Source organism: Taudactylus pleione, unplaced genomic scaffold (assembly GCF_031769625.1).
Source record: "Taudactylus pleione unplaced genomic scaffold, aTauple2 ptg000113l, whole genome shotgun sequence".
NCBI classification, from domain to species: Eukaryota; Metazoa; Chordata; class Amphibia; order Anura; family Myobatrachidae; genus Taudactylus; species Taudactylus pleione.
The window spans coordinates 9,183,140-9,197,917 of NW_028284515.1; the positions used below are offsets into that span (position 1 = coordinate 9,183,140).

The window sequence follows — 14,778 nt, forward strand, 5'->3', positions numbered from 1 at the left end:
GAGTCTATTTAGCTATGTTAAAAGACGAAACCAGTGAGACGAGCTGTATATTTTTTTTTGTAGCTGAATTTTCAGCCATTGAACTGTAAAACGGGACGGAGAAAGCCTATATTTAATGTGACACATTTGCCTAGCCATTGAGTATAAAGCAGGAATGCTTCACATCATTTTCTCCGCTCAGAGTTATAGAGCAGCATATTCTGTCATTTTACAAGTCAGCGTTTTTCCACAAAATGTTAAAAATTATAAATGATTTTCTGAGGGTAAAAAAAAAGTCAGCACAGATTTTTTTGTATGGGTCTGTATTTTCAATATTGATTATAAAGTGCCCCTTTCCTTAGGCAAATGCAGGAAGCTCCTTCAGCCAGCGGTGACAATATTTCCATAATTATTCCTGCATTCTTCTATTATCTTACAGATTCTATAAACACTGGCTAGGTGATGACAACTGAAGACTATTTGTAAGAACCATTTAGATAACAGCGGATTATTTAGATATGTTACTCGGTGGAGAGGGCTGTTAACCACTTAACGGACTAATATTTTTTCCGAAAATGTCACCAAAATTGTCAGATGTTTTCATTATCAAATGATGTAAATAACTTTCTAAATCTGATTCAGAATAATATATTAGACTGAGGTTAAACAGGTAATTTACATAATTTGATCATTTAAAAAAAAACACACAATTTTGGGGCATTTTGTAAACAATACTTTTATATACAGTAGTTAAAAAAGGGCAGTGTTGAAAATTGGGTGTGATACACAAGGTCAACAATAAAAAGGATGACACTTATTTGGTCAATACTAAAAGGTCAACATGGAAACAAGTCAACATGAGAAAAGTTAGAAAGTACAGCAGATCAACAGGTACAAAAGATTGACAGGTTAAAAAAATCAACACAGAAATGGTCGACACTTTTTTGTTTGTTTTTGTAACCCTAATCTTCACCTTAATCGTCCCTCCTGCTGCCTAACCCTAACCGTCCTTCCTAGTGCCTAACCCTAACTCTCCGATAAGTGCCTAACAAAAAAAACATGTGTAAACCATTTCCATGTCGACCTTTTGAACCAGTCAACCTTCTGCGCTGTCGACATTTTGTCGCATCGACATTCTTCCATGTCGACCTTTTGGTGTCGACCAAATCACGGTCGACCTTTTGTATGGAACCCTTGAAAATGATATATAAACACACATAAACATAGACGGCAAAATATTTATTTCTTTTTTTGTTTATCTATACTGTATAAAACATTTTATTTTCACTTCTTGCAGGACTTCACAGTCCTGAAAGAAGAGCAGCAAGCAGCAGGAGGTGGATGATCCTAAGGATTGCCCATGACTCACTAGTGGCTAGGACGGAGAGAGAACAGGGGGAGGCACCTACAGTGCAGTCAGCTCAAGCAGGTGGGCAATCAGCCACCTCCCCGGCAGTGTGTGTTCCCGGGGGAGAGAAGGGAAGCAGCAGCATTCCTGAGCTCCGTGAGCCAGGGCTGCAACACTGTCTTCTTGCAGCTGTGGGTGGCCGATCTCTTTAGGCCCTTCTATTCTATAGCACACCTGACAGAAAGAGGTTGCAGCGGCACCTGAGGAGCCGACAGGGTGGGTGGAGCCCAAAGGCTGCTGGAAGATTACCTGCCAGCTATCGCAGGCATATGTGACACTGTTGCATCAGATGCGATGGTGTCAAGGAAAGCCCAGCGACCCCACCAGACAGCTGGCAAAAAAAAAAATAGGGCTTTCAATTTATTTATTTTTTTCACAATCTATAAGCGATATTCTGTGTGATAAATGAGTGCCATCAAAACTTTACACAAGGAAGTACGGACCTCAAAGAGCAGTCATCATATGTAGTGTAGAAAAATAATAAAAAGTATCTCCAAGCATGGGGAAGTCTATTTGACAAGGACAAAAACAGTACAAGACTGTGGTGGATTTTACTGCATGGCTGAACCCCTCCTCCCTCCCCCCTTAGTAAAATCCACCACCATGCAGTGAGCCCCCTGTGATTACATCTAGTGGACTGGAAGTGGCTTCACATTGCAAACGCTTTCTGCTAATGGCAATCAGGACAGGCCAGCAGTCCCAAGGGGAAGAGTTTTTTCCCCCTGGAACTGCCAGTCTGGACCGTGATAGCAGAAAGCACTTCAGATGTAAAGCTTCTCCCCTTCTGTTACGTCAGGTTTCTGATGCTGCTAGAAGCTGCTGCCGATACAGTCGCCACCTCAAACTTAACATTTTCAAAACAAAATTAATATTTCCACCAGCCAATAGTAGTTACCAACCGATATCTCTATCACTGTTGATAACTTGACAATCAAACTCACCCCACAAACTAGCTGCCTTATGCTGGGCATATACACTATACAATTATCTGTCAGATATCTTTCCAATCTGGCTGGTTGGAATGAAAATCTGGTAATGTATGGGAGCAAATGGCAATTGATCATTTGCTCACAAACACTGGAAAACAGTTAAAAATGGTTGTTCAGACAAATTGGTTAAAACACACAAATTTAATCAATTTCAACAATTGTTTTTTGTCCCTTTTCCAGTGTTTAAGACCATATGATTGACTGTCATTTGCTCCCATACATCACCAGGTTTTCATTCCAACCAGCCATATTGGACAGATATCTGACAGATAATTGTATAGTGTATGCCCAGCATAAGTTTCATCCTTGACTCTGAACTGTCCTTTATTCCCCACATTCAGGACCTCATTCAGAGCCGGTCGCGCAGAGCGTGCGGTCGGTCTGAATGAGGGGAGGACGTCTTGAATTTTCAAGATATCCTCCTTTGTGGTGGTAAGACTGTGGGTTAACACCCACAGCCTTACGACCGCCTAAGGTGATGGTCGCGATGGTCAAGACCATCGCGACCATCGGGGCTTACGACGAGACCCTAGGCTAGTGTCTCCCTTGTCGTAAGCCCCGGAGAGCTTTCGGCTCTGTCTGAGCCGGAAGCTCTCCACTGACATCACTAGTGATGTCAGTGGGGCCGCCCCCAAACGGTAGGCATTCCCATGGGAACGCCCCCGTTTGGGCTGCCACCCCCCCGGCCCGCCTTCCAAACGGGGCGAGCTGTCAATCAACATCGACAGCTCGCCTCCTTTTTTACCGAGACCCGCTATGACCGGCGCTGTCGGTCGTAGCGGGTCTCACACATGCGCACGACGGCGCCGGCGCCGTCATGCACATGCTGTGTAGGGGGCCATCGACCCGGTCCGAGCGCATCGGCGCTAACGACCGGGTCTGAATGACCCCCTCAATCTCTTTACAAAATCATGTTACATACATCTAAAAAACCTATACAGGGTTACGACTATATCTTACACAAGACACTGTAAAACTTTAATTTGTGCACTCATTATCTTTCGCATTGATTATTGCAATAGTCTCCTTGCTGGTCTTCCCCAAAACAGATTCTCACCACTACAATCCATTTTGAATGCAGCTGTGAGGCTGATCTTTCTCGCTAAATGTTCATAGTCTGCTGTTCCGCTCTTTCAGTCCCTCCAATAATTATCTGTTTTCTACTAATTTCAATATAAAATACTTTTATTTACACATAAGTAGCGTTCCCGCTAGGCTGTTTTAGCGGGGCGTGGCACCGTGCCCTCCTTCCAGAAGGAGGACAAACAGTGCCCTGCCCTCACAGCCTGCGGGTGCCATCTTCACCCACGGCTCACAGTGTCCTGCGGGTGGGGAAATGTGCAGTGACCCGGTCACCGCCGGAGAATAGACACCAGGCACATGTGCCCGGCATCTATTCTCCCTGTCGGCAGCGCTTGGGGGCTGCCCGGCGTGTCCGTAAGTGCCGGGCACGCAACCAAGAGTGACGAAAAGGGGACGCGTCTTACAGACATGCCCCCTTTTCAATGGCCATGCCCCCTTTTCGGGCGCGCACGGAAGTGCCCTCTCTAGCTCCGGCGCCCTGCCTGCCGCCGGAGCTAGAGTGAACACTACATAAGGCTATAAACCAAATTACACCAACATATATTTCTTCATTCATCTCAAAATATCTCCCAACCTGACCTCTCCGATCCGCACAAGATCTGTGTCTTTCATGATTCACCTGCTCCCATTCACAGTTACAGGACTTTTTTGGGGCTGCAAACCACTCTGTGGAATGCTCTCCCTTGCACAATACAATTTTCCTCTAGTCTCCAAATCTTCAAGCGTCCCCTGAAAACTCACCTCTTCAGACAAGCTTATCAAATTTCAGAACCACCCACATATCCTACATAAGCTATCTTACCCAATTACATCCCCTCTATACAGTCCACACACAACTTATTTTCTCTTTCTTCACTTTCACATCCTCTGATCCTTGTCCAACATTCCTGTTTGACTTGGTCACACAGCCAACCAAGAGCCTCTGTAATCTGGCTGGATCATTATGCAATAGGTAGCACCTATCCTTATGTATCAATGCCAAAAATTCTCTATAGATTGTTAACTTGCGAGCAGGGCCCTCTTACCACTATGTCTGTTTGTTATTACCCAGTATTGTTTTAATATCTGTTTTTCCCAATTGTAAAGCACCAAGCAGTGGCGTCACAAGGGGGGTGCAAGGGGTGTGGCCCGCATCGGGTGTCACCCTCCAAGGGGGTGACACCAAAAGCTTCAATAATGCCCACAGCCCACCCCCGCCAGGCCGCCACACTCCTGCCGGCACTCCCCCTGCATGCACTGCCACCATCACAGCAGTCCGCTCCCCGCTACCATCCCTGCCGTGGGGGGGGAGCGGGGCGCAATCAGGGTGGTGGATCATTTGTTCGCTGCGGGCTCCCGGTCAGACTAGAGCGAGGACCAGGGCAGCAGGAAAATGGTCTGTCACTCAGCCCCGCCCATTGCTCCTCCCCCCCAGCATTGCCGATCTCTCTCTCAGCCCTAACAAGAAGGAGCCAGCATTTGTCTATCCTGGGACGAAGGGGGAGGAGTGGGTGACACCTGCATCGCTGTCACAGCAGGTGAAAGTGTGGGCTGGGGGCCATTAGAGAGTGCTGCTGCAGGCACACACTTCCTGGTCACATCCACTGGTCTACCCTCATTTAGGGACCAGGAATGCTCTCAGTGTGCTTCGAGATCTATATAATCTTCCCTGTTCACTATGCCTCTGCCCCGGGAGTTCATCCCTCCACTATTATTCCTCCTCTCTGTCTCTCTCTGCTTCCTTACTGGCCAGAAGGGGACTTGTGTAAACTGCATAGGCACACAGCCCAGGAAGAATACTGCAAATGCAGCACAGTAATTAGTGCAGTTATCTCCCCCCCTATGTCTGCAGTTCTGTGTTTGGGCCTTATTCAGCAAGGATCGCAATTGCAAAGTTGCACACAGAAACCCGGGTAAGAAAAGCAGCAGTGGGCCGTTGGGGGCGGGGCCTAACGAATCACATCATTAAGCCCCGCCCCCGCGCAGCAAAACTGCAGCAATTTGGATAAAATTTACATAGGGGGCGGGGCCAAATGCTGTGATTCATGCAGAATCACATCTTAAGCCCCGCCCCCTTCACGGAGACCCATGATCGCCGCGGGTATTCTCCTCATTCTGCCCACTTCACTAGGAAGTGGGCAGAATGCAGGAGAAATGCCTACCCTTCCGTGGGGTGCGTGGGGTTACCCGAAAAATCGGGAGCCTCCCGCGAAAACCGGAAGGGTAGGCATGTATGCTGTAGTGTGAGTGCAGAAACGCACCTTGGTCCTGATCTTTTTTTTGGTGGAGGGGGGGTGTCACTATGAGTTACAGCACCGGGTGACACCAACCCTAGTGACGCCTCTGGCACCAAGTAACTATTATTATTATTATTATTATTATTAATAATAGAAGTTGGATTGTACTTTCTCACAGTCCCTCTCCACTAAGAAGCTTGGAGTTGACACTGGTACAAGTGTCTCAGGATAGGGATAGCAAAACTGGACACAATGAAAAAAACAATGCTTTATTAGTTAAATAAACCATTTTTTTTTATTTTAATATAATGTAAACAACCTATTTTACACTTTATTTTTTATTGCATGTGAATCCTTGTAATTGGGGGTGAAACTAGGTTTTCTATCACTGCAATAACTGATTACATATATAAGCAATACCAGGGACCTCATTCTGACTGAGAACTATAGAAAAATATAGTAATCTTCACAACCCCTCACAGGGACCCAATGACGGGTGGTGGGGGCAAAATGATTAGTGCAATAGTATTTCTAACATGGCATTTAGGTACACTATTTGGTTTGGGTTTTCAATAGAAAATCCTCCAGGAGGCAAATGTTCTAGAGTACAGATGGAGTAGTTATTGTAGTGAACAGTGCATAGCACAGCATGTTTTTCGCAATTGACATCAATATGCTGATCTATTCATAGCTAAACTAATCCTCTGTTGAGGTGCCACAAATTCTACTTCTCCTGTATATAAACTATGAACAGCAGATGACTCTTTATTATACATATATATTATATATTTATTTTGGATGGTCAAAAGAGTAGCAGATATGCACAATAATGCAAATGAACAGCACAAAAAAGTAATGGATGGTGAACAAGAGATAAAATATTTTCTGTATAATCACATATATGGTGTCAGTCTAACCCAGAAGAACTGGAAACTATACACAATCTCCCCCCCCCCCCCCCTTCCTTGGTGGTGACAGTGGAAGAGAAGAGTCAAAGGTAAAAGAAGGCATGCCCAGGCAATAGCCCATGCCTTTCAGGGGAAGAAGACATACTGCCGCCTACCAATGACGCACTTGCTGTGCCACCACCAGTGACAAGGAATTCGCTTCACCTGACTCTCTGCCATGAAGCTGCTCAGTCCTCACCCTGGGGACTTCCTTCAATGTCTGCCCCCACATTTGGCTCAAGGTGGGGATAAAAAAAATATCAATAATGAAAAAAAAATACAGCCTAAACAGAAAAAAATGCACAGGAAACAAAGAAAGAGACTAAGGACTCTATTTATTAACATTATTTTTACTAAAATAAAGTGAAAAAGGGTGTTTTCACACCCTTTTCACATTATTTTAGTATCACCTATAGTTATTACAGGGCAATTGGAGTATAATTCGTAAAATTCTACTCCAGCCCCTAAGTATCACTTATTTTTAGTAAAGCAGATCGCATTTCCCATAATTGTAACGGGAAATGTGATCCGAGCAGAGTTACTAAAAATAAAATGTGAAAAAATATCGGGGAAAGCCCTGTGATAATAACGCCACCTGGAGGTGGCGTTATCCAGGGTCTCCCCCGATTACCGGACTCCTGCCATGCTCTAACAGGGAGAGCAGAGACGGGAGTTGGTCCCAGTAATCAGCTGTGTGGTCTAAACAGACAGCAAGCTGATTACTTTAAAAAAAAGAAAAAAAAAATAGTAAAAAAAAAAAATTACTTACCTGACTCCAGGGACCGGTGATCGGACCTCCGGTGATGCCTCCCCTCCGGTCAGCTGGTCTCCCATAGTGCACTGCTGCCCGTCATCAGGTGATCGGGTCCCAGTGCAGTATGGGAGATCACCTGACTGGAGAAATGGAGAACATCACTGGAGGCCCGTAGCATCCAGGTAAGTGTAATTAAGGGAGAGGGGGGTCGCGAGGGATCCGTGATCGCGGGGGGTGGGGCTTAGCGCCGGAGGGGGTAGCAGCGGCGACCGGTCGGCGCATGTGCGGACACTTAATCATGGTATTTTTTGCGAAAATACAGTGATAAGGCTCCGAAGGGGATTCGCAGGGACAGAGCTTTATCGCAAGCTCTGTCCCTGCAAGGGATATGTAGTAAATCCCTGTGATATTGCCTGAATTCGCAATGCGAATTCACTCGGTAATATCACACTACAATCTGCATTCAATATGCGGATTGTAGTAAATAGAGCCCTAAGGGGCCTATTCATCAAACAATAAATGGTCCGGTAACTATATGGAAAATTAGTTTCTGCATATTTAGGTTACTGGGCCATTCATCATCAGGGGTTCCAAATGGACCACCTGATATTCAGCAAACTCTGAAAACTGATAGTTTTCATAGTTTGCTTGCGTGAGCAAGTGCCATCTTCAGATGGCGCTTGTTCTCAGATCCCCGCTCCTTCCTATGGGAAAGAGTTCCGGGGATGTGAAGAGGATCCCTCCACCGCCTTCTCACTACCTCCCAGGCGGCTTTGCGCATGCGCGACCTTGGGTCACGCACGCGTAGCTGCGCCGACGAGGGAGAGGGAAGTACCGCAGCTACTTCTGTAGCTGCACTACTATCCGCGGGGACAGCTGCTTTCCAGAGCAGCTGTCCCCACACCGGAGCAATGATGAAAAGCTCCAGTGTGAAGTTTCCCCCGTTGCGAGTTGGATAAATAAGTATCGGCCCCCGATGACGAATAGGACCCTTAAACACAAAGGCAATAACTAGAGAAAAAAAGGAAAGCAAGAAATAATAAATGGTAAGAGAGAAATAAATGGTGTGGGGGGGGCTGAGGATAATGGGGGAGAGAGATAAAAGAGGGGATGAGAGAAAAGGTAAGGTAAGAATGACTGAAAGTAAAATGAGTGGGGGAGAGAAAAGGAAAAGAAAAGGTGAAAGCAGAGTTGGGAGAATGATGGGGGTAGAGGGGGAGTGAGGCAGGCAAAGGACAGACAGTGAGGGGAGGGAAACAGAAAGATGGGGGAGAGTGGGAGAGACAGAAGAGAAAGGCAGAAAGAGAAAGGTAAGCTGAAGAGAGATGGGAAGATGGGGAACAACTAAGGTATAAAAAGCCAATGCTGGCACAATAGCTAGCTACATAGCAAATGCCTTGTCCAAAATATGTAGTAGTAAAATAAAGCTCTACAACAAAAAGATCAAACAGAGTAATTAACAGAGTGCAACAGCAAGAATAAATACAACCAATATTTTAAAATAATACTTGAAGTAAATTGTGGGGGAGGGGAATGACAAAGAACCAACGACCGAAGTGGGGAGAGCAGTGCCCTAGTTGACAGATATAAATCTAGATCTATAAGAGAGAGAGCATTAAAAATGCAAATCTCTATTGAAGTTCTCCCCATCACGCATGGGAACAGAAGGAATACCAGAAACAATCATGAGGCCCCCACTTGGTTGAACATCTGGCTTCTTTCATGAACACAGCGTAAGTTATTTTCCATAATTACTACAGTAAGTGGGCGATTCAGAATTGTACGCTAAAAGCATCGCTGCTGTGTTTTTTTTAGCGATGCTAAAATATGCCTATGCTGCAGGAGGCGTCGTGTGTAAATAGACGCCTTCTCCATGCTTCTGTGATCCACAGCTGCGTTTCAGGCCGCAGCCATCTGATCATCTGCGAAACCAGAGGCGCCACCCCGTCACTGCCCCCACAAGCCCCATCATGTCAATCGTGCTGCGGCTTAGGGGGAATTGAGACCGCCGTCACAGTCACTGATCAGTACATGTGCAGTACAGATCCTGAGCGTGTGCTGATCATTAAATATCAGACTTGCACACAAATCATCGGGTTTACGTACAAGTCTGAATCAGGCCCTAAGTGTGGGTAGGGAGGTCAGGCTTGGGTTCTACAGTATTTGGCTATCAAGCACTCAGATGCGTCAAAGTATCTGAAGGATAGAGTAGAAGGGTAGAAAACCAAGGGTCCTTGTCTACCAGAGTGCTAATCAAAAGCCTATGCATCCCAAAACAGATTCAGTACCAAGCATGACCACCGTATCTGAACCATCCCTGTGGACGCTGGGTCTCCAGCTAACAGGTGGCGGTGCACCTCATTATATTATGTGAGCCACTTCCTTGATCCTAGTTGATATAGAGATTTGGCGATTCCTAAGCTTCTTTATCCAGTAGCGGGCCAAGCATGGAATAGCAACAACTTTGTTAAGAACTGTACTCTGTGTTTGCTCAATATATGATCTGTAGACTTTGGATGTTTGTCTTATCGCATTATTGCACTTTTCCTTCTTTTCTCTAAATTAACAGCATTACCACGATGTCTTGCATTGACTGGGAAGTATATGCTGTATCTGGACATCACTGCATATAAAGGTAGGAGATTAATACAAGATGATGCCATTACTATGCAGCACATCATTTGGGAGCTACAGTAGCAGGGAAATATTCTTATAATGTCAGATACGCATTTTCAGTATAGTAATGACATTCTGACAGACTTGTCCAAAGTACTGACATAGGATACCGAAAATGTTCCATCCTCGCTACCAGATCATGTCAGTGAGCGTCTCTACCAGAATTAGCACTATATTTATAATCTATGAATCAACAACTCCTATAACTTGAAACTGCTTCAGCTGTTGATAAATAATTTACTACAGTAGGACTGAAAATGTTACTATTCGCATTTACAAAATAAGAACATAAACATACAGGAGTTGATGCATAGAGGAGCGGTATGAAGGCGGCCTGTGTGCAGCCTACGTGCGGCCTCCTCCTCTCTGTCGGCACAGTAGAGTCTAGTATTGTTCCAGAGTCTACCAAGCATGTGCAAATCTCTGGAAAAATGGCCGCCGCATCATTTTCCTGCCGATTTCAGCAGCATCGACGTAGGACTCTGAGAGGTGATGGAACATGCGTCCTGCGGTTCTAATCCGGACAGCAGAGGACTGGCAGTGAAGATCCCGACAGGTAAGTATTTTTTCTATTACTAACCTAACCCCCCCCAACCCTCCCTTAGGGGTGCCTAACCTTAGCCTCCCCCCAATTGCCTAACCCTAACCCCCCCTGTAAGTGCCTAAACCTAACTCCCCCTTCCCCGCAGTCTAAACCTAAGTCTCCCGGTGGGGGTGCCTAACCCTAACCTCCCCCCGGGGATGCCTAACCCTAACCCCCCTTCCCCTAGCCTAAACCTAACCCTACCGGGGGGGTGCCTGTCCCTAAGTCCCCCTGGGAGCCCCTAACCCTCCCCCCCGCAGCTGTCCACGCCCGGTACCTGGCTTACCTTCGATCAGTATGCTGGGAGCCAGGCTCCTGGCGTAGGTAAAATGACAGGCGTCTCTATCTCGACGCCTGTCATTAGACCCCTGCCGGGATTAGGCAGCCAGCGGTCGGCATTTCGACCGTCGGCTTCCTGACTGCATCCCAGTAGAATATAGGCCGTTTCTAGGGGCGGGCGACCCGTGCAATCGCACGGGGCGCTCCGCCTCCGACAGGTGTACATTTCAAAATAATTTTTAACATACAGTGTATAGTACTGTTGCTTTTATTTAGTGATTTCTGTGATATTGGTTAATTCTTCAAGCTTTTTCTGGGAGCTGCATTATATGTACTTTGTTCATAGTGATCAAAGCCTAATCCTATTGCGCTTTTCAACTATGCCTGGAGATCTGCCAGACTGACTCCTCTCTCCAATTAGAGCATCCTCTGACAAACATCCTACAACAATTTAATTCGTCTAAGATAAAAACCCAGGTCCAATAGATATCCTTAATTAATTGTACAGTGCTACCAACTGTAAAATAAACCAGTATTTCATGTATATAGAGATGCCAGGGAGATAAACTGACTCTACAAAATTATACTTTACAATTTAGAACATAGAGCAATTTATTTGTAGAATTATGTAAGCAAACTAATATATTCCTTGTAACGGAGATGTGCAACATTCAGTAGTCTAAACCTTAATCTTTCTAGGTAAATATTCGTTTTATGCAGCACTGTAAGCAGAATTAAATAGGTACTGTTACAGATACTTTACATAGCACATTCCCTAGTGTAATGTACAGTATGCCTTGCTCCGTATCTTCTTGCAGTATGTTATACAGAGGTTGGGTACGGGAGGCCGGCGCTTGGAATCTGGACGGTCAAAATTCCGACCCCGACATCCCAACCAGCAGAGCCAGATTAACAATGGGGCGGATGGAGCTACAGCTCCAGGCCTCCACATAAAAATAGGCCCATCAACATGACAGCATGATTACCAGCTGCCTAACTGGCCATAAATTTTAAGTATTTAAATAGTTTTTCTAGTCCCCCCCCCCTGCCCAAAAAATTAATTATGCAAATTTTAAATTTCTATGTAGTTAGGGAGACATAGGGGCTGATTCAGACCCGTTCGCTATTTGCGGCCACTCGCTGTCAAAAAGGGGCCGTCTATGCAAATCATGCGCTCGCTCTTTGCGGTGTAAGGACGCCCCTATGTCTAAGCGAGCAATGGCATATTGCGCTCGCAAGTGTAAAGACGCCCCCTTGCCACTCGCTACACACGTCATCTCCGGGAAATGTAGGATTAATCGGGAACATCGGGAGCCATCTGAGCTGCTCGCAGCGCTTGAGATAGACCCTACCCTCCCGCAAGCACTGTGAGCAGTTCAGTTAAAAACCAACCAAGTCACGTGTTCAATGACGCTACTTTGCTAATTATGCACACCCATTAAACTCTGTTCTGACAGTCAGGCACGCCTGCATTCGCACATCCACTCCCCCATTCACAAGCACATTCCCCTGTTACCACCCACAAATGGCGCTGTCTGTTACTCAAAGTAGGGGCCTGGCTGTGTACTCCGAATGGACGATTTCACATCGCAGATGCTTGTTTGCACATGCGCACTGCAACTTATACTCATGGTCAGTTGTGCGACCATCGCTAAAAGCGAGCGAGCGCAGCTTAGCGACCGGGTCTGAATCAGGCCCATAGTGTTCATAGTGTAGGTGGTGTACCCACCAAGGTGACTCTGAACACACTCACATAGCACCGATCACAGCTCTTCCCCTTCTCAGTATAGGCCTTTGAACATTTTCAGCTGCAGGCCCATGAGGGCCTTAACCCGGCCCTACCAACCAGGTTAGAATTCCAACGCCCCCAGTTAAGAAAGCCTAACCTAACCTTAACCCTCCCTCACCGATGCCTAAACCTAACCTCCCCCCATAGTGCCTATACCTAACCCTCCCCCCTCCCTGCAGCCTAAACCTAACCCCCCCCCCCACAGCCTAACCCTCCCCCTAGTGCCTATCTCCAGTACTTACCTTCAGGATTCTGGTGGTCGGGATGCCAGTGCCGGGATTCTGACAAGTGTCAGGATTCTGACCGCTTCCCCTTATACAGATGTGTCCACATACATCTAGCCTCCTTGCGCATTAAACAGCCCTTCTAGTCGTGCCATGTCGTGACTCAGTAGCGCCGAGCGCCTTTTCGTGCAACTTTTTCCCTTAAAACGCATCTTATTCTCAAACCGAAAAGGACACACAATCAGCTTATGCTGATTATGCCTATATTCTGTGTGTGACTGTGGGTGTATCTGCATGTGATACTCTACGTTACAGTCGCTGACACTCGTAGCATCTAACATGCAGATATAACCGCAGTCGCACACGGAATATAGGCATGCCACATATCATTTTAATCAGCATAAGCTGCTTGTGTTTCCCTTTTGCATCACTTTAAGAATAAGATGCTTTTTAAGGGAAAAAGACAGCTCAAACAAGTCACATGGCACTCACACATTATGTGTAACGCGACTTGTAGCGCACGGAGAACAGATGTATGTGGACACACCTGCACATAGATTGATTAAGACCCAATGTCTCCCTAGACAAGATCTGGGCCCCTTCAACCACACTTTTTGCAGAATAAAACACACACACACACACAAACGGGTTACGGTAATCTGAACCTCCCAGTGAGGTCTGGCAAACACCTACATACCGTAGGATGCCTAATGGATGATACAGCTCTGAGCACATGCCATGTGACACTTCCAAGCACATTTTTGTTCAGGTTTGACAAGCAACCATTACGGCATGCTCCTCATGGATGCAGACCACAGTGACTGGATTTCTTCGAGAAGTGAACTCAAGTCACTGCTTCTTTTTAGGTCTCCACCTACTCCTTCCATATCCATGCTCTCAACCTTTTAAATAAGCAGAGGCATCGAAGGAAAGAAAAAAGTGATGCTCCCCCTCCCGCTAATGGCACCCACTGTGGGGGACAGAGAGAAGGGACAATGGGAAAGAATGTCTGGGGTAAGTGTAAGGCTTGGGGAAAGGAGAGACCCACAAACCCTGCGAATGACGGGTCCAATATGCTAGTATGACATATCCCTTATGTCTCTATATAGTATCATAAGATCCCATATATTATATAAAGGCATATGGTAATGATATACAAGTTTATATTAGCACATCGACTAGATAGTGGCTTTTGATGCGATATTGTCATACTGGCTAAATGGAGATGTATTAGTTACATGAAGACATTTTTGACGTTATATGGGCATATTGGCTAGGTGGTGGCTATTATGCTATAATAGTAGACTAGCACTACTATATGTGAGGCATGTGACAGAACAATTGGGTCTGATTGGGTCTGGCGTACAGAGTACTAATAATTAGGGATGTGCAGGCTCGGATTAATTCCGATTTTTCCCGCCAAAAATCGGGTCTCAGAAAGAAGCAAAATGTCATCTTTCATGGATAAGTATCATCTTTCATGGACTTTTGTTCCGGAATGATGATGTTTGTCCATGAAAGATAATGTTTTGCCTCTTTCTGAGACCCAATTTTTGGCGGGGTAAATCCGAATTTGGCGGGAATATCCGAACTAATCCGAGCCTGTACATCTCTACTAATAATACCATGTTTAAATGTCACTGGCACCACAGTGGCACAGAGGTCAGCATCACTGCTCGTGAGCCCATGGCTTAGTTTTAAAACAGAAAACGATGGAGGTTTTATGTTCTGTAAGCATGTTATGTAAACTTGTAACTGGGGGCTCCTCTGCACCAGTGTTGTCAGTTGTTCATACAGAGATGGTAGGCTATATTCTTAGGAACATTGTTTTACTTTTAACACATATAAAAA

The 14,778-nt window shown here is 45.7% G+C and overlaps 1 protein-coding gene across 3 annotated transcripts in view; it reads right to left on the minus strand.

The window, feature by feature from the left end:
* The window catches only part of KCNH5 (potassium voltage-gated channel subfamily H member 5), a 543,084-nt gene that overhangs the window by 282,491 nt on the left and 245,815 nt on the right, over positions 1–14,778 (minus strand). The gene's annotated exons all lie outside the window — the stretch shown is intronic.